This window comes from Pleurodeles waltl, chromosome 2_1 (assembly GCF_031143425.1).
Source record: "Pleurodeles waltl isolate 20211129_DDA chromosome 2_1, aPleWal1.hap1.20221129, whole genome shotgun sequence".
NCBI lineage: Eukaryota > Metazoa > Chordata > Amphibia > Caudata > Salamandridae > Pleurodeles > Pleurodeles waltl.
The window spans coordinates 92,414,222-92,437,732 of record NC_090438.1 but is presented as its reverse complement, the minus strand read 5'-3'; the positions used below and the strand labels follow the sequence as shown (position 1 = coordinate 92,437,732).

The following is a 23,511-nucleotide window of genomic DNA, read 5'->3' as shown; positions in this document are numbered from 1 at the left end:
TGGAGGGAACACACAGGGGCAAGAAGGAAATAGCTAAAAAAACACATGCACTCTCATGGAGTGCTTAACCTAAAAGGAAACAAAAACATTTGCTAAAAGTGATCAGTGGAAGGATAGAAGCCAGCAAACTAGAGAGATGGTAAGCAGGCTTTGCTCCAAAGGAGGGAGGGACACTAAATGGACAAGCTGGGATAATGAAAGCCATTGAAATAGAAGCAAGGAAATGAGACTGACAATAAAGGCAACCAAAGGTAAGCAATGGCAGGCTGTAAACTGCTGTAATTTCTTGAACGGTCTGGCAAGTTCGACCTACAAGTGTACTTCACACAGTATAAGACAGGTTCCCCAGCAGCCTCTAGACTTGCTGATTAACTGCATACATTTACATTTTTCAGGTAACATTCACCCTGGAGAGATGGCTTGTTTCCTCTTATGCTGCCTGTCTCTCCTCTTGCTTCACAACATGGGAGCCCCTCTCTTTCCTTTTAAGCCTGATACTACTGATTATCTGGGTTGATTGCTCAGGAGTGGTAATTTTAACAGAAATTATGGGATCTATTTTGATAAAATTAAGAACGCTTCTGAATGTCTTTAAAGTACATACTGTCCACCCTCAAGCAGAATTCTACCCAGATGTCAGCAACATGTGCACTATTCCTCTCAGCTCCCCTAGCAAAGTTTAATATTGGGATTAAAAGCTCTGACATGCAAGTTACAAAGTGAACTCTCACTTAATCTCTCTCCCTACTCACTGTTCAACCTCTATCTCTTTTCCCTTTTCTCTATCTGTTCCCTCCTATACCTTATCCTGCCATTCGTCCCTGACTCTCTCATTTACCAAATGCGTTCTCTCTGTTTCCTCTACCTCACCTTTTATAATTCCCCCTCTACCTTTATTCTCCTTTCAACCTTCTCTCTGCCACTCTCAGCATCTTTCTGTATCTTTTCTGCTCCTTTCTCTGCCCCATCATCTTCTGTGATCCTCTTTTCTTTCATCATCTGTTCTTTTTCTCAGCTGAGTGACCCACGCTTACTTTCTTCTCTCACTGTTCACTCATACTGTTCCAACCTTCTGTCTTTCCATCCCTCCTTCGTTCTTACCATAATTTATCTCTCAGTTTCGCACTTTCTAGTAGTGCTATTACCTGTGAACTCTAAGTCTATGTTCAGTAGCAGAGCACTACTTCTGCACTATCACTCATGGTCGGGTGTCAAATTCTTGGAGTGTGTATGTTTGCTAGTTTTTTCATCTTTAAGTACGTCCAACTATATGTGAATGTTTGCTCAATACTCCAATGTGTAATACAACTGAAGAACATAAACCTGTTTTGGTTTGTAGTTCTGTCGACTGTCTGCTTTATAACTGTGCAAACCCCCAGATGTTACAGTAAAAATAACCTTTTGTCCTTAATTTTTCCCCTGAATTTTGACCCTCTGCCCTGAATGTTTGTCCTGAATTTTGACCCTTTGTCCTGAATTTTTATTGTCCCTGTCAAGAATTTTCCTTCTTGCCTGGTGGTCACCCTAGAGCGTATAGGCACACATTTAGAAGGCTAGGTGACACAACGGGACAGGCCAGGTATAAAAGCGAGATTAAAGGCATTAGTCTTTCTCTTGTGTCTGACCTCTCCCAGTTTTTGCTTGTTAAAATGTGGTCACAGTAATACGGTACCCCTTTCTCTAGGGGAGAAAAAACCCTTTCCTCTTTGCTCTCCTGCTCCCCTTCTCCACCCCATCTACATGCACTGCAGAGCAGGTGGTTAATGTATTCTTTAAAACCCCAGGCAAATGAGAATTCGGTGTGGTTTTACGACTGGGAAAATCACCCCTACACTGTAATTGTCCATAACGTGGATTTTACTTGTAATTACATGGTAGTGGTGCAGGTTTACCACACAGTAACAGTAAAATTGCGTGTGTTTTTACCATTAGTTCCGTACCATGCAACTTGGAATCAGGACCCATGTGTTTAAGAAATACCTCAGGAGGGAGTCATGACCAGATGTACTTGAAAGCAAGCATGGTTGTCTTATGATTATCACCTATTGGCGTGACTTAGAAATCAGGGTGACCGTAGTATCTGACCTGAAACCTCCCACTGTTGATTATGTCACTGTGCACCCTATTTCTACGGTTTGCTACAATAAAACCCACACTTTGCGCAGTCACAAGAGAGTGTCGTTACTTTACACTTGAAGATGGTTCATTGACTTTTGAAACACCAGGATGGGACAGGTTTGTTTAGGTGATAAAAAGTATAACTCACTTGGGGGTTGCAACATCAGCTTAAACCTGCCTCGCAACTCGGGTCTGAGGAATCTTGTGGGACATTTCTTGTGCATTTTGGTGGCTATAATAGAAGGGAAAGTACGAATTTGCGGGGGTGGTTATAGACAAACCGTTTTAGCACATGAAAGTATGAATAGGCTATTAACACGTTTTGGTCGAAACAGCTGTACTTGGTACAGTAGAAGAAACTTTCATGACCGAATTATAAGGCAGCGTTCAGTTCCTCGTGCACAGACACATTTCTGTGATCAGTCCTCTGTAAACTTAAAATTCAGAAGTCTTTTAACCCATACAGCTACAGTACGGAAATGCTCCCGGACTGAATACAACACTGTAAGATGTTTAAATGTGTTCCTTACTCTACTGCACTTTGAAGGTTCAGGACTACACTCATTAGTTCTATACACTCACCAAGCCATGAGTGTACATCTATCTCTGTAGTGCCCCTATGATTAACTTCTTCCCCCTCTTCTGGCGCCTAAACCTAAGCAAGGCATAAACAAGATATAAACAGTGGGGCACAGTGTAGGAAAGTACCATCTTGCCTGGCATGTTACCCCCATATTTCACTGTATGTATGTTGTTTTAGCCCTTGTGGCACTGGGACCCTGCCAGGCAGGGCCCCAGTGCTCATAGTATGTGCCCTGTATGTGTTCCCTGTGTGATGCCTAACTGTCTCACTGAGGCTCTGCTAACCAGAACCTCAGTGGTTATGCTCTCTCTGCTTTCCAAATTTGTCACTACCAGGCTAGTGACTAAATTTACCAATTCACATTGGCATACTGGTACACCCATATAATTCCCTTGTATATGGTACTGAGGTACCCGGGGTATTGGGGTTCCAGGAGATCCCTATGGGCTGCAGCATTTCTTTTGCCACCCATAGGGAGCTCTGATAATTCTTACACAGGCCTGCCACTGCAGCCTTCGTAAAATAACGTCCACGTTATTTCACAGCCATTTACCACTGCACATAAGTAACTTATAAGTCATCTATATGTCTAACCTTCACCTGGTGATCGTTGGGTGCAAAGTTACTTAGTGTGTGGGCACCCTGGCACCAGCCAAGGTGCCCCCACATCGTTCAGGGCAAATTCCCCGGACTTTGTGAGTGCGGGGACACCATTACACGCGTGCACTATACATAGGTCACTACCTATGTATAGCGTCACAATGGTAACTCCGAACATGGCCATGTAACATGTCTAAATCATGGAATTGTCCCCCCAAAACCATTCTGGTATTGGGGGGACAATTCCATGATCCCCCGGGTCTCTAGCACAGAACCTGGGTACTGCCAAACTGCCTTTCCGGGGTCTCCACTGCAGCTGCTGCCAACCCCTCAGACAGGTTTCTGCCCTCCTGGGGTCCAGGCAGCCCTGGCCCAGGAAGGCAGAACAAAGGATTTCCTCTTAGAGAGGGTGTTAAACCCTCTCCCTTTGGAAATAGGTGTGAAGGGCTGGGGAGGAGTAGCCGCCCCCAGCCTCTGGAAATGCTTTGATGGACACAGATGGTGCCCATCTCTGCATAAGCCAGTCTACACCGGTGCAGGGATCCCCCAGCCCTGCTCGGGTGCGAAACTGGACAAAGGAAAGGGGAGTGACCACTCCCCTGACCAGTACCTACCAGGGGAGGTGCCCAGAGCACCTCCAGTGTGTCCCAGACCTCTGCCATCTTGGAAACAGAGGTGTTGGGGGGGCACACTGGACTGCTCTGAGTGGCCAGTGCCAGCAGGTGACGTCAGAGGCTCCTCTTGGTAGCCAATCCTCCTTCTTTGGTAGCCAAACCTCCTTTTCTGGCTATTTAGGGTCTCTGCTTTGGGGAATTCTTCAGATAACGAATGCAAGAACTCATCAGAGTTCCTCTGCATCTCCCTCTTCACCTTCTACCAAAGGATCGACCGCTGACTGCTCCAGGACACCTGCGAAACCGCAACAAAGTAGCAAGATGACTACCAGCAACATTGTAGCGCCTAATCCTGCCGGCTTTCTCGACTGTTTCGTGGTGGTGCATGCTCTGAGGGCTGTCTGCTTTCACCCTGCACCGGAAGCCAAGAAGAAATCTCCTGTGGGTCAATGGAATCTTTCCCCTGCTAACACAGGCAACAAAAGACTGCATCACTGGTCCTCTGGGTCCCCTCTCATCCTGACGAGCGTGGTCCCTGAAACACAGCAACTCTGTCCAAGTGACTCCCACAGTCCAAGTTTGGTGGAGGTAAGTCCTTGCCTCCCCACGCTAGACTGCAAAGCTGTGTACCGCGTGATGTGCAGCTGCTCCGGCTCCTGTGCACTCTTCCAGGATTTCCTTCGTGCACAGCCTAGCCTGGGTCCCCAGCACTCCGTCCTGCAGTGCACAACTTTCTGAGTTGTCCTCCGACGTCGTGGGACCCCCTTTTGTAACTTCGCATGGACTCCGGTTCACTCTTCTTCTAAGTGCCTGTTGTAGTACTTCTGCGGGTGCTGCCTGCTTCTGTGAGGGCTCTCTGAGTTGCTGAGCGCCCCCTCTGTGTCCTCCTCCAAAAGGCGACATCCTGGTCCTCAGCAGCACCCAAAAACCTCTTCCGCGACCCTTGCAACTAGCAAGGCTTGTTTGCGGTATTTCTGCGTGGGAAAACCTCTGCAAGCTTCATCGCGACGGGGGACATCCGTCTTCCAAAGGAGAAGTTCCTAGTCCTCTTCTTTCTTGCAGAACTCCAAGCTTCTTCCAACCGGAGGCAGCTTCCTTGCACCTTCATCCGGGGTTTCCTGGGCTCCTGCCCCCCCTGGACACTGTCGCGACTATTGGACTTGGTCCCCTTGCCTTGCAGGTCCTCCGGTCCGGAGATCTGTTGTCAGTGCACTGCTGCTGTTTGTTCTTACTGCAGAATTCCCCTATCACGACTATTGTGCTTTCTGGGGGTAGTAGGTGCACTTTACTCCTACTTGTCAGGGTCTTGGGGTGGGGTATTTTTCTAACCCTCACTGTTTTCTTACAGTCCCAGCGACCCTCTACAAGCTCACATAGGTCTGGGGTCCATTCGTGGTTCGCATTCCACTTTTGGAGTATATGGTTTGTGTTGCCCCTATACCTATGCTTGCCTATTGCAACCTATTGTAATTCTACACTGTTCGCATTACTTTTCTTGCTCTTACTTACCTAATTTTGGTTTGTGTACATATAACTTGTGTATATAGCTTACCTTCTTACTGAGGGTACTCACGGAGTATTTTGGCATATTGTCATAAAAATAAAGTACCTTTATTTTTAGTAACTCTGTGTATTGTGTTTTCTTATGATATTGTGCATATGATATAAGTGGTATAGTAGGACCTTTGCATGTCTCCTAGTTTAGCCTAAGCTGCTTTGCCATAGCTACCTTCTATCAGTCTAAGCTGCTAGAAACACCTCTTCTACACTAATAAGGGATAACTGGACCTGGCACAAGGTTTAAGTATCTCTGGTACCCACTACAAGCCAGGCCAGCCTCCTACATTGGTTGTGCAGCAGTGGGATAAGTACTTGTAACTACTTACCACTTTGTCATTTTGTACTTTTCATAAGAGAATCATATACCAAACAGTTCAGTGTATATAAACTTAAACCAAAAAAGTTTACTTTTCTTCTCTAAAACTTTTTACAAAGTTCTGAAAAGTTTCCTAAAACTTCTAAAAGTTAGAACAAGTTTTTTCTCTGTGCTTTAAAAAGTTCTGAAACTTTTTCTCTCTTCTCACTATCTCTAAACCTTTTGCTATCATGTCTGTGGTAGATTCTGCTCCCAAAACTGTCAATGCTACTTATGACATTTTGAATTACAAGAGCTTAAGGAGTCTCTGCTTAGATAGAGGTTTAGTTATAGGAAAGAACCCTACAAAAGTGTTTCTGTATAACATGCTTATGGTGAATAACCAGAACCAGTCTCGTCCATCCAATTAGAGGTTAATAGAAGCTTCCCAGTCTGACTCCGAGGAACCCTTTGAGGAAGCTGGGGAGAGTTCTGATAAGGGTCTGCCCCCTAGCAGGACACCTAGTAATGTTGGTAGTAATGGAGGGTCCCATCACAGTAGGACATCCTTTATTCCTAGAGGCCAAGTTTCCAGGGTCCAGACAGATAGGGACAGGTCCCCCTCTGAAGTTTCCAATTTGTCATCTGTGTCAAAGCATTCCCAACCCACCCACCCTGAGGATAACTTGTTAGAAAGGGAACTCAAAAAGTTGAGGGTTGAAGAGACCAGACTGAAGCTTAAACAGCATCAGCTGGCCTTAGAAAGGGAATCCCAAGACATTGAGAAGGAAAGAAAGAGGTTGGGTTTAGGACCCCATGGTGGCAGCAGCAGTAATCCTGTTAGAGAGCATGATTCCAGGAATCTGCACAAGATAGTCCCCCCTTACAAGGAGGGGGATGACATCAACAAGTGGTTTGCTGCACTTGAGAGGGCCTGTATGGTACAGCTGGTCCCTCAAAGGCAGTGGGCTGTTATTTTGTGGCTATCTTTCACTGGAAAGGGTAGGGATAGGCTCCTTACTGTTAGAGAAAGTTAAGCTAACAATTACACAGTATTGAAGGATGCACTCCTGGATGGATTTGGCTTAACCACTGAACAATACAGGATTATGTTCAGAGACATCAGAAAAGAGTCCTCTCAAGATTGGACAGATTTTGTGGACTGGTCAGTGAAGGCCTTGGAAGTGTGGTTGCATGGCAGTAAGGTATCTGACTATGAAAGCCTGTATAATCTTATTCTGAGAGAGCATATTCTGAATAACTGTGTGTCTGACTTGTTGCACCAATACCTAGTGGACTCGGATCTGACCTCTCCCCAATAATTGGGAAAGAAGGCAGACAAGTGGGTCAGAACAAGGGTGAACAGAAAAGTCCATACAGGGGGTGACAAGGATGGCAAGAAGAAGGGTGGTAAGTCTTCTGACAAGGGTGGGGACAAAGGTAAAAATACTGAGTCTTCACCAGGCCCACAAAAATCCTCTGGGGGTGGTGGGTCCAAATCCTTTTCCAATAATCAACCTAAAAAGCCTTGGTGTTATTTGTGTAAAGTCAAAGGCCATTGGGCAACTGATTCCAGTTGTCCAAAGAAAAACACCAAACCTCCCACTACCACAACCCCTGCTGCAAATTCTAGTGCCCCTAGTAATAGCAGTGGTGGTGGGAAACCTACAAATAGCCAATCCAAGGGTGTAGCTGGGCTCACTATTGGCAATGTAGTTGGAGTTGGTCTTGTTAGGGAAACCACAGGGGCTATTCTAGTCTCTGAAGGTGCCATTGATTTGGCCACCTTGGTTGCTTGTCCCCTTAATATGGATAAGTACAAGCAACTTCCCCTAATAAATGGTGTTGAGGTTCAGGCCTGCAGGGACACAGGAGCCAGTGTAACTATGGTGATAGAGAAACTGGTCCACCCTGAACAACACCTACTTGGTCAGCAGTACCAAGTGACAGACGCTCATAACAACACTCTTAGCCACCCCATGGCTGTTGTGAATCTCAACTGGGGGGTGGTTACTGGTCCAAAGAAAGTTGTGGTTGCCTCAGATTTACCTGTGGACTGTCTACTAGGGAATGATTTAGAGACCTCAGCTTGGGCAGAAGTGGAGTTGAAGGCTCATGCAGCAATGCTGGGCATTCCTGGCATATTTTTGCTTTAACCAGGGCTTAGGCCAAAAAGCAAAAAGGACAGGGTAACTTGGATCCTGGAACAATAGACCAAGTGCTCCCTAAAGCTAGGGGTAGCAAGGGTAAATCCCCACCCACTATCCCTCCCTGTACAGATGATTCCCCTTCTGAGGAAGAGGAATTTCCTCCCTGTGCAGAACTTTCACCAGATGAGCTGGCAGCAGACCCTGCTGAGCTTTTGGGTGGAGGGGGGCCTGCCAGGGAAGAGCTGAGTGTGACACAGCAAACCTGTCCCACATTAGAGGGTCTCAGACAGCAAGCTGTCAAACAGCAAAATGGGGATGTCAGTGACAGCCATAGAGTTTACTGGGAGGACAACCTCTTGTACACAGAGGCAAGGGACCCAAAACCTGGAGCAGCCAGGAAATTGGTCATTCCCCTGCAGTACAGAGAGTTCCTCCTAACTCTTGCACATGACATTCCTTTGCTGGGCATTTGGGCCAGATCAAAACATGGGAAAGACTTGTCCCCTTGTTTCACTGGCCTAGGATGTCAGAGGACACTAAAGATTTTTGCAAGTCTTGTGTGACCTGCCAAGCTAGTGGCAAGACTGGTGGCACTCCAAAGGCCCCTCTAATCCCACTTCCAGTGGTTGGGGTGCCCTTTGAAAGGGTAGGGGTTGACATAGTTTCCCCCCTTGACCCTCCTACTGCTTCAGGCAATAGGTTTATCTTGGTGGTTGTGGACCATGCCACAAGATATCCTGAAGCACTTCCTCTAAGGACCACTATAGCTCCTGCAGTGGCAAAGGCCCTCCTGGGAATCTTTTCCAGGGTGGGTTTTCCTAAAGAGGTAGTATCAGACAGGGGTAGCAACTTCATGTCTGCATACTTGAAAGCAATGTGGAAGGAGTGCGATGTTACCTACAAGTTCACCACTCCTTACCATCCACAGACTAATGGACTGGTAGACAGGTTTAATAAAACTCTCAAAGGTATGATAATGGGACTCCCTGAAAAACTCAGGAGGAGATGGGATGTCCTGTTACCTTGCCTCCTTTTTGCTTACAGGGAGGTACCCCAGAAAGGAGTAGGCTTCAGCCCCTTTGAACTCCTCTTTGGACACCCTGTAAGAGGGCCACTCACTCTTGTAAAGGAGGGTTGGGAACAACCTTTAAAAGCTCCTAAACAGGACATAGTGGATTATGTACTTGGCCTAAGATCCAGAATGGCTGAGTACATGAAAAAGGCCATTAAAAACCTTCAGGCCAGCCAGGAGCTGCAAAAGCAATGGCATGACCAGAAGGCTGTTCTGATCCAGTACCAACCAGGACAGAAGGTGTGGGTATTGGAGCCTGTGGCCCCAAAAGCACTCCAGGACAAATGGAGTGGACCCCATCTAATTGTTGAAAAGAAGGGTGAGGTTACCTATTTGGTAGACCTGGGCACTGCCAGGAGTCCCCTTAGGGTGATTCGTGTCAACCGCCTGAAACCCTACTATGACAGGGCTGATCTCACCCTGCTCATGGCAACAGACGAGGGACAGGAAGAAGAGAGTGACCGTCTCCCTGATCTCTTCTCCACCACTGAAGCAGATGCCTTAGTGGAGGGAGTAGTTTTGGCAGATTGTCTGACTGCAGAACAGAAAGACAACTGCATCAATCTCCTAGGACAAGTTTCTGACCTCTTTAAAATTGTGCCAGGTACAACATCCTGGTGTGAACACACCATTGATACTGGAGACAGCCTGCCTGTCAAAAGTAAGATTTATAGGCAGCCTGACCATGTCAGAGACTGCATTAAACAAGAGGTGCAGTAAATGTTGGATCTGGGAGTGACAGAGCATTCTGAAAGCCCATGGGCTAGCCCAGTGGTGCTTGTACCAAAACCTCACACGAAAGATGGAAAGAGGGAGATGAGGTTTTGTGTAGACTGCAGAGGTCTCAATCAGGTAACAAAAAGTGATGCTCACCCTATACCCAGGGCAGATGAGCTCATTGATACACTGGCATCTGCCAAGTATCTTAGCACTTTTGGTTTGACTGCAGGGTATTGGCAGATCAAATTGGCAGAAGATGCTAAACCAAAGACTGCATTTTCAACTATAGGAGGGCACTACCAATTTACAGTGATGCCCTTTGGTTTGAAAAATGCACCTGCCACTTTTCAGAGGTTGGTGAACACAGTCCTGCAAGGGTTGGAGGCTTTCAGTGCAGCATATCTTGATGATATTGCTGTGTTTAGCTCAACCTGGGATGAGCACCTGGTCCACCTTTGGAAAGTTTTGGAGGCCCTGCAAAAGGCAGGCCTCACTATCAAGGCCTCAAAGTGCCAGATAGGGTAAGGTGGTTTATCTGGGAAACCTGGTAGGTGGAGAACAGATTGCACCACTACAGGGGAAAATCCAGACAATCATGGACCCCTACAACTCAGACCCAGGTGAGAGCCTTTTTAGGCCTCACAGGGTATTACAGGAGATTCATAAAAAATTATGGCTCCATAGCAGCCCCTCTTAATGATCTCACAAGTAAGAAAATGCCTAAAAAGGTATTATGGACAGCTAGCTGTCAGAAAGCTTTTGAGGAGCTCAAACAGGCCATGTGCTCTGCACCTGTCCTAAAAAGCCCATGTTACTCCAAGAAATTCATTGTTCAAACTGATGCATCTGAAATAGGGGTAGGGGCAGTCTTATCACAACTGAATTCTGAGGGCCAGGATCAACCAGTTGATTTTATCAGCAGAAGGTTGACCCCTAGAGAAAAGCGTTGTTCTGCCATAGAGTGGGAGGCCTTTGCTGTGGTCTGGGCACTGAAAAAGTTGAGGCCATACCTGTTTGGCACTCACTTTATTGTTCAGACAGACCACAAACGTCTACTTTGGCTAAAACAAATGAAAGGTGAAAATCCTAAATTGTTGAGGTGGTCCATATCTCTACAGGGAATGGACTATACAGTGGAACATAGACCTGGGAGTACCCACTCCAATGCAGATGGACTCTCCAGATATTTCCACTTAGACAATGAAGACTCATCAGGTCATGGCTAGTCTTATTGTCCTTCGTTTGGGGGGGGGGGAGGTTGTGTAGGAAAGTACCATCTTGCCTGGCATGTTACCCCCATATTTCACTGTATGTATGTTGTTTTAGCCCTTGTGTCACTGGGGCTCATAGTATGTGCCCTGTATGTGTTCCCAGTGTGATGCCTAACTGTCTCACTGAGGCTCTGCTAACCAGAACCTCAGTGGTTATGCTCTCTCTGCTTTCCAAATTTGTCACTAATAGGCTAGTGACTAAATTTACCAATTCACATTGGCATACTGGTACACCCATATAATTCCCTTGTATATGGTACTGAGGTACCCAGGGTATTGGGGTTCCAGGAGATCCCTATGGGCTGCAGCATTTCTTTTGCCACCCATAGGGAGCTCTGACAATTCTTACACAGGCCTGCCACTGCAGCCTTCGTAAAATAACGTCCACGTTATTTCACAGCCATTTACCACTGCACATAAGTAACTTATAAGTCACCTATATGTCTAACCTTCACCTGGTGATGGTTGGGTGCAAAGTTACTTAGTGTGTGGGCACCCTGGCACTAGCCAAGGTGCTCCCACATTGTTCAGGGCAAATTCCCCGGACTTTGTGAGTGCGGGGACACCATTACACGCGTGCACTATACATAGGTCACTACCTATGTATAGCGTCACAATGGTAACTCTGAACATGGCCATGTAACATGTCTAAGATGATGGAATTGTCACCCCAATACCATTCTGGTATTGGGGTGACAATTCCATGATCCCCTGGGTCTCTATCACAGAACCTGGGTACTGCCAAACTGCCTTTCCGGTGTCTCCACTGCAGCTGCTGCCACCCCCTCAGACAGGTTTCTGCCCTCTTGGGGTCCAGGCAGCCCTGGCCCAGGAAGGCAGAACAAAGGATTTCCTCTGAGAGAGGGTGTTATACCCTCTCCCTTTGGAAATAGGTGTGAAGGGCTGGGGAGGAGTAGCCTCCCCCAGCCTCTGGAAATGCTTTGATGGACACAGATGGTGCCCATCTCTGCATAAGCCAGTCTACACCGGTTCAGGGATCCCCCAGCCCTGCTGTGGCGCGAAACTGGACAAAGGAAAGGGGAGTGACCACTCCGCTGACCAGTACCTACCAGGGGAGGTGCCCAGAGCACCTCCAGTGTGTCCCAGACCTCTGCCATCTTGGAAACAGAGGTGTTGGGGGGGCACACTGGACTGCTCTGAGTGGCCAGTGCCAGCAGGTGACGTCAGAGGCTCCTCTTGGTAGCCAATCCTCCTTCTTTGGTAGCCAAACCTCCTTTTCTGGCTATTTAGGGTCTCTGCTTTGGGGAATTCTTCAGATAACGAATGCAAGAACTCATCAGAGTTCCTCTGCATCTCCCTCTTCACCTTCTACCAAAGGATCGACCGCTGACTGCTCCAGGACTCCTGCAAAACCGCAACAAAGTAGCAAGATGACTACCAGCAACATTGTAGCGCCTAATCCTGCCGGCTTTCTCGACTGTTTCGTGGTGGTGCATGCTCTGAGGGCTGTCTGCTTTCACCCTGCACCGGAAGCCAAGAAGAAATCTCCTGTGGGTCAATGGAATCTTTCCACTGCTAACACAGGCAACAAAAGACTGCATCACTGGTCCTCTGGGTCCCCTCTCATCCTGACGAGCGTGGTCCCTGAAACACAGCAACTCTGTCCAAGTGACTCCCACAGTCCAAGTTTGGTGGAGGTAAGTCCTTGCCTCCCCACGCTAGACTGCAAAGCTGTGTACCGCGTGATGTGCAGCTGCTCCGGCTCCTGTGCACTCTTCCAGGATTTCCTTCGTGCACAGCCTAGCCTGGGTCCCCAGCACTCCGTCCTGCAGTGCACAACTTTCTGAGTTGTCCTCCGACGTCGTGGGACCCCCTTTTGTAACTTCGCATGGACTCCGGTTCACTCTTCTTCTAAGTGCCTGTTGTAGTACTTCTGCGGGTGCTGCCTGCTTCTGTGAGGGCTCTCTGAGTTGCTGAGCGCCCCCTCTGTGTCCTCCTCCAAAAGGCGACATCCTGGTCCTCAGCAGCACCCAAAAACCTCTTCCGCGACCCTTGCAACTAGCAAGGCTTGTTTGCGGTATTTCTGCGTGGGAAAACCTCTGCAAGCTTCATCGCGACGGGGGACATCCGTCTTCCAAAGGAGAAGTTCCTAGTCCTCTTCTTTCTTGCAGAACTCCAAGCTTCTTCCAACCGGAGGCAGCTTCCTTGCACCTTCATCCGGGGTTTCCTGGGCTCCTGCCCCCCCTGGACACTGTCGCGACTATTGGACTTGGTCCCCTTGCCTTGCAGGTCCTCCGGTCCGGAGATCTGTTGTCAGTGCACTGCTGCTGTTTGTTCTTACTGCAGAATTCCCCTATCACGACTATTGTGCTTTCTAGGGGTAGTAGGTGCACTTTACTCCTACTTGTCAGGGTCTTGGGGTGGGGTATTTTTCTAACCCTCACTGTTTTCTTACAATCCCAGCGACCCTCTACAAGCTCACATAGGTCTTGGGTCCCTTCGTGGTTCGCATTCCACTTTTGGAGTATATGGTTTGTGTTGCCCCTATACCTATGCTTGCCTATTGCAACCTATTGTAATTCTACACTGTTCGCATTACTTTTCTTGCTCTTACTTACCTAATTTTGGTTTGTGTACATATAACTTGTGTATATAGCTTACCTTCTTACTGAGGGTACTCACGGAGTATTTTGGCATATTGTCATAAAAATAAAGTACCTTTATTTTTAGTAACTCTGTGTATTGTGTTTTCTTATGATATTGTGCATATGATATAAGTGGTATAGTAGGACCTTTGCATGTCTCCTAGTTCAGCCTAAGCTGCTTTGCCATAGCTACCTTCTATCAGTCTAAGCTGCTAGAAACACCTCTTCTACACTAATAAGGGATAACTGGACCTGGCACAAGGTGTAAGTATCTCTGGTACCCACTACAAGCCAGGCCAGCCTCCTACATTGGTTGTGCAGCAGTGGGATAAGTACTTGTAACTACTTACCACTTTGTCATTTTGTACTTTTCATAAGAGAATCATATACCAAACAGTTCAGTGTATATAAACTTAAACCAAAAAAGTTTACTTTTCTTCTCTAAAACTTTTTACAAAGTTCTGAAAAGTTTCCTAAAACTTCTAAAAGTTAGAAAAAGTTTTTTCTCTGTGCTTTAAAAAGTTCTGAAACTTTTTCTCTCTTCTCACTATCTCTAAACCTTTTGCTATCATGTCTGTGGTAGATTCTGCTCCCAAAACTGTCAATGCTACTTATGACATTTTGAATTACAAGAGCTTAAGGAGTCTCTGCTTAGATAGAGGTTTAGTTATAGGAAAGAACCCTACAAAAGTGTTTCTGTATAACATGCTTATGGTGAATAACCAGAACCAGTCTCGTCCATCCAATTAGAGGTTAATAGAAGCTTCCCAGTCTGACTCCGAGGAACCCTTTGAGGAAGCTGGGGAGAGTTCTGATAAGGGTCTGCCCCCTAGCAGGACACCTAGTAATGTTGGTAGTAATGGAGGGTCCCATCACAGTAGGACATCCTTTATTCCTAGAGGCCAAGTTTCCAGGGTCCAGACAGATAGGGACAGGTCCCCCTCTGAAGTTTCCAATTTGTCATCTGTGTCAAAGCATTCCCAACCCACCCACCCTGAGGATAACTTGTTAGAAAGGGAACTCAAAAAGTTGAGGGTTGAAGAGACCAGACTGAAGCTTAAACAGCAACAGCTGGCCTTAGAAAGGGAATCCCAAGACATTGAGAAGGAAAGAAAGAGGTTGGGTTTAGGACCCCATGGTGGCAGCAGCAGTAATCCTGTTAGAGAGCATGATTCCAGGAATCTGCACAAGATAGTCCCCCCTTACAAGGAGGGGGATGACATCAACAAGTGGTTTGCTGCACTTGAGAGGGCCTGTATGGTACAGCTGGTCCCTCAAAGGCAGTGGGCTGTTATTTTGTGGCTATCTTTCACTGGAAAGGGTAGGGATAGGCTCCTTACTGTTAGAGAAAGTTAAGCTAACAATTACACAGTATTGAAGGATGCACTCCTGGATGGATTTGGCTTAACCACTGAACAATACAGGATTATGTTCAGAGACATCAGAAAAGAGTCCTCTCAAGATTGGACAGATTTTGTGGACTGGTCAGTGAAGGCCTTGGAAGTGTGGTTGCATGGCAGTAAGGTATCTGACTATGAAAGCCTGTATAATCTTATTCTGAGAGAGCATATTCTGAATAACTGTGTCTGACTTGTTGCACCAATACCTAGTGGACTCGGATCTGACCTCTCCCCAATAATTGGGAAAGAAGGCAGACAAGTGGGTCAGAACAAGGGTGAACAGAAAAGTCCATACAGGGGGTGACAAGGATGGCAAGAAGAAGGGTGGTAAGTCTTCTGACAAGGGTGGGGACAAAGGTAAAAATACTGAGTCTTCACCAGGCCCACAAAAATCCTCTGGGGGTGGTGGGTCCAAATCCTTTTCCAATAATCAACCTAAAAAGCCTTGGTGTTATTTCTGTAAAGTCAAAGGCCATTGGGCAACTGATTCCAGTTGTCCAAAGAAAAACACCAAACCTCCCACTACCACAACCCCTGCTGCAAATTCTAGTGCCCCTAGTAATAGCAGTGGTGGTGGGAAACCTACAAATAGCCAATCCAAGGGTGTAGCTGGGCTCACTATTGGCAATGTAGTTGGAGTTGGTCTTGTTAGGGAAACCACAGGGGCTATTCTAGTCTCTGAAGGTGCCATTGATTTGGCCACCTTGGTTGCTTGTCCCCTTAATATGGATAAGTACAAGCAACTTCCCCTAATAAATGGTGTTGAGGTTCAGGCCTGCAGGGACACAGGAGCCAGTGTAACTATGGTGATAGAGAAACTGGTCCACCCTGAACAACACCTACTTGGTCAGCAGTACCAAGTGACAGACGCTCATAACAACACTCTTAGCCACCCCATGGCTGTTGTGAATCTCAACTGGGGGGTGGTTACTGGTCCAAAGAAAGTTGTGGTTGCCTCAGATTTACCTGTGGACTGTCTACTAGGGAATGATTTAGAGACCTCAGCTTGGGCAGAAGTGGAGTTGAAGGCTCATGCAGCAATGCTGGGCATTCCTGGCATATTTTTGCTTTAACCAGGGCTTAGGCCAAAAAGCAAAAAGGACAGGGTAACTTGGATCCTGGAACAATAGACCAAGTGCTCCCTAAAGCTAGGGGTAACAAGGGTAAATCCCCACCCACTATCCCTCCCTGTACAGATGATTCCCCTTCTGAGGAAGAGGAATTTCCTCCCTGTGCAGAACTTTCACCAGATGAGCTGGCAGCAGACCCTGCTGAGCTTTTGGGTGGAGGGGGGCCTGCCAGGGAAGAGCTGAGTGTGACACAGCAAACCTGTCCCACATTAGAGGGTCTCAGACAGCAAGCTGTCAAACAGCAAAATGGGGATGTCAGTGACAGCCATAGAGTTTACTGGGAGGACAACCTCTTGTACACAGAGGCAAGGGACCCAAAACCTGGAGCAGCCAGGAAATTGGTCATTCCCCTGCAGTACAGAGAGTTCCTCCTAACTCTTGCACATGACATTCCTTTGCTGGGCATTTGGGCCAGATCAAAACATGGGAAAGACTTGTCCCCTTGTTTCACTGGCCTAGGATGTCAGAGGACACTAAAGATTTTTGCAAGTCTTGTGTGACCTGCCAAGCTAGTGGCAAGACTGGTGGCACTCCAAAGGCCCCTCTAATCCCACTTCCAGTGGTTGGGGTGCCCTTTGAAAGGGTAGGGGTTGACATAGTTTCCCCCCTTGACCCTCCTACTGCTTCAGGCAATAGGTTTATCTTGGTGGTTGTGGACCATGCCACAAGATATCCTGAAGCACTTCCTCTAAGGACCACTATAGCTACTGCAGTGGCAAAGGCCCTCCTGGGAATCTTTTCCAGGGTGGGTTTTCCTAAAGAGGTAGTATCAGACAGGGGTAGCAACTTCATGTCTGCATACTTGAAAGCAATGTGGAAGGAGTGCGATGTTACCTACAAGTTCACCACTCCTTACCATCCACAGACTAATGGACTGGTAGACAGGTTTAATAAAACTCTCAAAGGTATGATAATGGGACTCCCTGAAAAACTCAGGAGGAGATGGGATGTCCTGTTACCTTGCCTCCTTTTTGCTTACAGGGAGGTACCCCAGAAAGGAGTAGGCTTCAGCCCCTTTGAACTCCTCTTTGGACACCCTGTAAGAGGGCCACTCACTCTTGTAAAGGAGGGTTGGGAACAACCTTTAAAAGCTCCTAAACAGGACATAGTGGATTATGTACTTGGCCTAAGATCCAGAATGGCTGAGTACATGAAAAAGGCCATTAAAAACCTTCAGGCCAGCCAGGAGCTGCAAAAGCAATGGCATGACCAGAAGGCTGTTCTGATCCAGTACCAACCAGGACAGAAGGTGTGGGTATTGGAGCCTGTGGCCCCAAGAGCACTCCAGGACAAATGGAGTGGACCCCATCTAATTGTTGAAAAGAAGGGTGAGGTTACCTATTTGGTAGACCTGGGCACTGCCAGGAGTCCCCTTAGGGTGATTCGTGTCAACCGCCTGAAACCCTACTATGACAGGGCTGATCTCACCCTGCTCATGGCAACAGACGAGGGACAGGAAGAAGAGAGTGACCGTCTCCCTGATCTCTTCTCCACCACTGAAGCAGATGCCTTAGTGGAGGGAGTAGTTTTGGCAGATTGTCTGACTGCAGAACAGAAAGACAACTGCATCAATCTCCTAGGACAAGTTTCTGACCTCTTTAAAATTGTGCCAGGTACAACATCCTGGTGTGAACACACCATTGATACTGGAGACAGCCTGCCTGTCAAAAGTAAGATTTATAGGCAGCCTGACCATGTCAGAGACTGCATTAAACAAGAGGTGCAGTAAATGTTGGATCTGGGAGTGACAGAGCATTCTGAAAGCCCATGGGCTAGCCCAGTGGTGCTTGTACCAAAACCTCACACGAAAGATGGAAAGAGGGAGATGAGGTTTTGTGTAGACTGCAGAGGTCTCAATCAGGTAACAAAAAGTGATGCTCACCCTATACCCAGGGCAGATGAGCTCATTGATACACTGGCATCTGCCAAGTATCTTAGCACTTTTGGTTTGACTGCAGGGTATTGGCAGATCAAATTGGCAGAAGATGCTAAACCAAAGACTGCATTTTCAACTATAGGAGGGCACTACCAATTTACAGTGATGCCCTTTGGTTTGAAAAATGCACCTGCCACTTTTCAGAGGTTGGTGAACACAGTCCTGCAAGGGTTGGAGGCTTTCAGTGCAGCATATCTTGATGATATTGCTGTGTTTAGCTCAACCTGGGATGAGCACCTGGTCCACCTTTGGAAAGTTTTGGAGGCCCTGCAAAAGGCAGGCCTCACTATCAAGGCCTCAAAGTGCCAGATAGGGTAAGGTGGTTTATCTGGGAAACCTGGTAGGTGGAGAACAGATTGCACCACTACAGGGGAAAATCCAGACAATCATGGACCCCTACAACTCAGACCCAGGTGAGAGCCTTTTTAGGCCTCACAGGGTATTACAGGAGATTCATAAAAAATTATGGCTCCATAGCAGCCCCTCTTAATGATCTCACAAGTAAGAAAATGCCTAAAAAGGTATTATGGACAGCTAGCTGTCAGAAAGCTTTTGAGGAGCTCAAACAGGCCATGTGCTCTGCACCTGTCCTAAAAAGCCCATGTTACTCCAAGAAATTCATTGTTCAAACTGATGCATCTGAAATAGGGGTAGGGGCAGTCTTATCACAACTGAATTCTGAGGGCCAGGATCAACCAGTTGATTTTATCAGCAGAAGGTTGACCCCTAGAGAAAAGCGTTGTTCTGCCATAGAGTGGGAGGCCTTTGCTGTGGTCTGGGCACTGAAAAAGTTGAGGCCATACCTGTTTGGCACTCACTTTATTGTTCAGACAGACCACAAACGTCTACTTTGGCTAAAACAAATGAAAGGTGAAAATCCTAAATTGTTGAGGTGGTCCATATCTCTACAGGGAATGGACTATACAGTGGAACATAGACCTGGGAGTACCCACTCCAATGCAGATGGACTCTCCAGATATTTCCACTTAGACAATGAAGACTCATCAGGTCATGGCTAGTCTTATTGTCCTTCGTTTGGGGGGGGGGGAGGTTGTGTAGGAAAGTACCATCTTGCCTGGCATGTTACCCCCATATTTCACTGTATGTATGTTGTTTTAGCCCTTGTGTCACTGGGGCTCATAGTATGTGCCCTGTATGTGTTCCCAGTGTGATGCCTAACTGTCTCACTGAGGCTCTGCTAACCAGAACCTCAGTGGTTATGCTCTCTCTGCTTTCCAAATTTGTCACTAACAGGCTAGTGACTAAATTTACCAATTCACATTGGCATACTGGTACACCCATATAATTCCCTTGTATATGGTACTGAGGTACCCAGGGTATTGGGGTTCCAGGAGATCCCTATGGGCTGCAGCATTTCTTTTGCCACCCATAGGGAGCTCTGACAATTCTTACACAGGCCTGCCACTGCAGCCTTCGTAAAATAACGTCCACGTTATTTCACAGCCATTTACCACTGCACATAAGTAACTTATAAGTCACCTATATGTCTAACCTTCACCTGGTGATGGTTGGGTGCAAAGTTACTTAGTGTGTGGGCACCCTGGCACTAGCCAAGGTGCTCCCACATTGTTCAGGGCAAATTCCCCGGACTTTGTGAGTGCGGGGACACCATTACACGCGTGCACTATACATAGGTCACTACCTATGTATAGCGTCACAATGGTAACTCTGAACATGGCCATGTAACATGTCTAAGATGATGGAATTGTCACCCCAATACCATTCTGGTATTGGGGGTGACAATTCCATGATCCCCTGGGTCTCTATCACAGAACCTGGGTACTGCCAAACTGCCTTTCCGGTGTCTCCACTGCAGCTGCTGCCACCCCCTCAGACAGGTTTCTGCCCTCTTGGGGTCCAGGCAGCCCTGGCCCAGGAAGGCAGAACAAAGGATTTCCTCTGAGAGAGGGTGTTATACCCTCTCCCTTTGGAAATAGGTGTGAAGGGCTGGGGAGGAGTAGCCTCCCCCAGCCTCTGGAAATGCTTTGATGGACACAGATGGTGCCCATCTCTGCATAAGCCAGTCTACACCGGTTCAGGGATCCCCCAGCCCTGCTGTGGCGCGAAACTGGACAAAGGAAAGGGGAGTGACCACTCCGCTGACCAGTACCTACCAGGGGAGGTGCCCAGAGCACCTCCAGTGTGTCCCAGACCTCTGCCATCTTGGAAACAGAGGTGTTGGGGGGGCACACTGGACTGCTCTGAGTGGCCAGTGCCAGCAGGTGACGTCAGAGGCTCCTCTTGGTAGCCAATCCTCCTTCTTTGGTAGCCAAACCTCCTTTTCTGGCTATTTAGGGTCTCTGCTTTGGGGAATTCTTCAGATAACGAATGCAAGAACTCATCAGAGTTCCTCTGCATCTCCCTCTTCACCTTCTACCAAAGGATCGACCGCTGACTGCTCCAGGACACCTGCAAAACCGCAACAAAGTAGCAAGATGACTACCAGCAACATTGTAGCGCCTAATCCTGCCGGCTTTCTCGACTGTTTCGTGGTGGTGCATGCTCTGAGGGCTGTCTGCTTTCACCCTGCACCGGAAGCCAAGAAGAAATCTCCTGTGGGTCAATGGAATCTTTCCCCTGCTAACACAGGCAACAAAAGACTGCATCACTGGTCCTCTGGGTCCCCTCTCATCCTGACGAGCGTGGTCCCTGAAACACAGCAACTCTGTCCAAGTGACTCCCACAGTCCAAGTTTGGTGGAGGTAAGTCCTTGCCTCCCCACGCTAGACTGCAAAGCTGTGTACCGCGTGATGTGCAGCTGCTCCGGCTCCTGTGCACTCTTCCAGGATTTCCTTCGTGCACAGCCTAGCCTGGGTCCCCAGCACTCCGTCCTGCAGTGCACAACTTTCTGAGTTGTCCTCCGACGTCGTGGGACCCCCTTTTGTAACTTCGCATGGACTCCGGTTCACTCTTCTTCTAAGTGCCTGTTGTAGTACTTCTGCGGGTGCTGCCTGCTTCTGTGAGGGCTCTCTGAGTTGCTGAGCGCCCCCTCTGTGTCCTCCTCCAAAAGGCGACATCCTGGTCCTCAGCAGCACCCAAAAACCTCTTCCGCGACCCTTGCAACTAGCAAGGCTTGTTTGCGGTATTTCTGCGTGGGAAAACCTCTGCAAGCTTCATCGCGACGGGGGACATCCGTCTTCCAAAGGAGAAGTTCCTAGTCCTCTTCTTTCTTGCAGAACTCCAAGCTTCTTCCAACCGGAGGCAGCTTCCTTGCACCTTCATCCGGGGTTTCCTGGGCTCCTGCCCCCCCTGGACACTGTCGCGACTATTGGACTTGGTCCCCTTGCCTTGCAGGTCCTCCGGTCCGGAGATCTGTTGTCAGTGCACTGCTGCTGTTTGTTCTTACTGCAGAATTCCCCTATCACGACTATTGTGCTTTCTGGGGGTAGTAGGTGCACTTTACTCCTACTTGTCAGGGTCTTGGGGTGGGGTATTTTTCTAACCCTCACTGTTTTCTTACAGTCCCAGCGACCCTCTACAAGCTCACATAGGTCTGGGGTCCATTCGTGGTTCGCATTCCACTTTTGGAGTATATGGTTTGTGTTGCCCCTATACCTATGCTTGCCTATTGCAACCTATTGTAATTCTACACTGTTCGCATTACTTTTCTTGCTCTTACTTACCTAATTTTGGTTTGTGTACATATAACTTGTGTATATAGCTTACCTTCTTACTGAGGGTACTCACGGAGTATTTTGGCATATTGTCATAAAAATAAAGTACCTTTATTTTTAGTAACTCTGTGTATTGTGTTTTCTTATGATATTGTGCATATGATATAAGTGGTATAGTAGGACCTTTGCATGTCTCCTAGTTCAGCCTAAGCTGCTTTGCCATAGCTACCTTCTATCAGTCTAAGCTGCTAGAAACACCTCTTCTACACTAATAAGGGATAACTGGACCTGGCACAAGGTGTAAGTATCTCTGGTACCCACTACAAGCCAGGCCAGCCTCCTACATTGGTTGTGCAGCAGTGGGATAAGTACTTGTAACTACTTACCACTTTGTCATTTTGTACTTTTCATAAGAGAATCATATACCAAACAGTTCAGTGTATATAAACTTAAACCAAAAAAGTTTACTTTTCTTCTCTAAAACTTTTTACAAAGTTCTGAAAAGTTTCCTAAAACTTCTAAAAAGTTAGAAAAAGTTTTTTCTCTGTGCTTTAAAAAGTTCTGAAACTTTTTCTCTCTTCTCACTATCTCTAAACCTTTTGCTATCATGTCTGTGGTAGATTCTGCTCCCAAAACTGTCAATGCTACTTATGACATTTTGAATTACAAGAGCTTAAGGAGTCTCTGCTTAGATAGAGGTTTAGTTATAGGAAAGAACCCTACAAAAGTGTTTCTGTATAACATGCTTATGGTGAATAACCAGAACCAGTCTAGTCCATCCAATTAGAGGTTAATAGAAGCTTCCCAGTCTGACTCCGAGGAACCCTTTGAGGAAGCTGGGGAGAGTTCTGATAAGGGTCGCCCCCTAGCAGGACACCTAGTAATGTTGGTAGTAATGGAGGGTCCCATCACAGTAGGACATCCTTTATTCCTAGAGGCCAAGTTTCCAGGGTCCAGACAGATAGGGACAGGTCCCCCTCTGAAGTTTCCAATTTGTCATCTGTGTCAAAGCATTCCCAACCCCACCCACCCTGAGGATAACTTGTTAGAAAGGGAACTCAAAAAGTTGAGGGTTGAAGAGACCAGACTGAAGCTTAAACAGCAACAGCTGGCCTTAGAAAGGGAATCCCAAGACATTGAGAAGGGAAAGAAAGAGGTTGGGTTTAGGACCCCATGGTGGCAGCAGCAGTAATCCTGTTAGAGAGCATGATTCCAGGAATCTGCACAAGATAGTCCCCCCTTACAAGGAGGGGGATGACATCAACAAGTGGTTTGCTGCACTTGAGAGGGCCTGTATGGTACAGCTGGTCCCTCAAAGGCAGTGGGCTGTTATTTTGTGGCTATCTTTCACTGGAAAGGGTAGGGATAGGCTCCATACTGTTAGAGAAAGTTAAGCTAACAATTACACAGTATTGAAGGATGCACTCCTGGATGGATTTGGCTTAACCACTGAACAATACAGGATTATGTTCAGAGACATCAGAAAAGAGTCCTCTCAAGATTGGACAGATTTTGTGGACTGGTCAGTGAAGGCCTTGGAAGTGTGGTTGCATGGCAGTAAGGTATCTGACTATGAAAGCCTGTATAATCTTATTCTGAGAGAGCATATTCTGAATAACTGTGTGTCTGACTTGTTGCACCAATACCTAGTGGACTCGGATCTGACCTCTCCCCAATAATTGGGAAAGAAGGCAGACAAGTGGGTCAGAACAAGGGTGAACAGAAAAGTCCATACAGGGGGTGACAAGGATGGCAAGAAGAAGGGTGGTAAGTCTTCTGACAAGGGTGGGGACAAAGGTAAAAATACTGAGTCTTCACCAG

At 47.2% G+C, this 23,511-nt stretch overlaps 1 protein-coding gene across 1 annotated transcript in view; it reads left to right on the top strand.

Annotated features, from left to right (window-relative positions):
* The window catches only part of C2_1H8orf48 (chromosome 2_1 C8orf48 homolog), a 268,634-nt gene that overhangs the window by 4,896 nt on the left and 240,227 nt on the right, over positions 1–23,511 (top strand). The gene's annotated exons all lie outside the window — the stretch shown is intronic.